Raw genomic sequence first — 454 nt, forward strand, 5'->3', positions numbered from 1 at the left:
TTGTTACTGTTTTGAATTTTATTGTGTTATTATCTTCCTTGGTGGGTCATGCAAACTGCTAGTCTGAGTAACACTTTTTATAGGGTAGGGGGTACTGGAGTTGAGCTTATGGGGCCAACGGTGGAGATGGCCTGAAAAAGTTTGGAACCATTGAGATAAGACTGTGAAGAAGCAGTTTAAGGGTGCAGCTAAATTGGAAGCAGAAACTCCGTGATTAGGCCCTCATGGAGTTTCTCATTTAAAACAAAAATCACAGGGATAAATTAACACTCATTCAGATCCAGTTCTTAAAGGTTCAGGACGCTGAACTTATTTCATTGTTTCATTTGATGTCCACAAGTTCTAGTGTCACGATAAGAGGGGGAAACTGTGTTTGCTTCCCGACACTTGCAATCAGCCTGTCTTTGCTGGTGGCGAAAGTCTCGGCTCCAAGAATTAGAGGCAGAACCGCAGC

Source organism: Lacerta agilis, chromosome 13 (assembly GCF_009819535.1).
Source record: "Lacerta agilis isolate rLacAgi1 chromosome 13, rLacAgi1.pri, whole genome shotgun sequence".
Lineage (NCBI taxonomy): Eukaryota > Metazoa > Chordata > Lepidosauria > Squamata > Lacertidae > Lacerta > Lacerta agilis.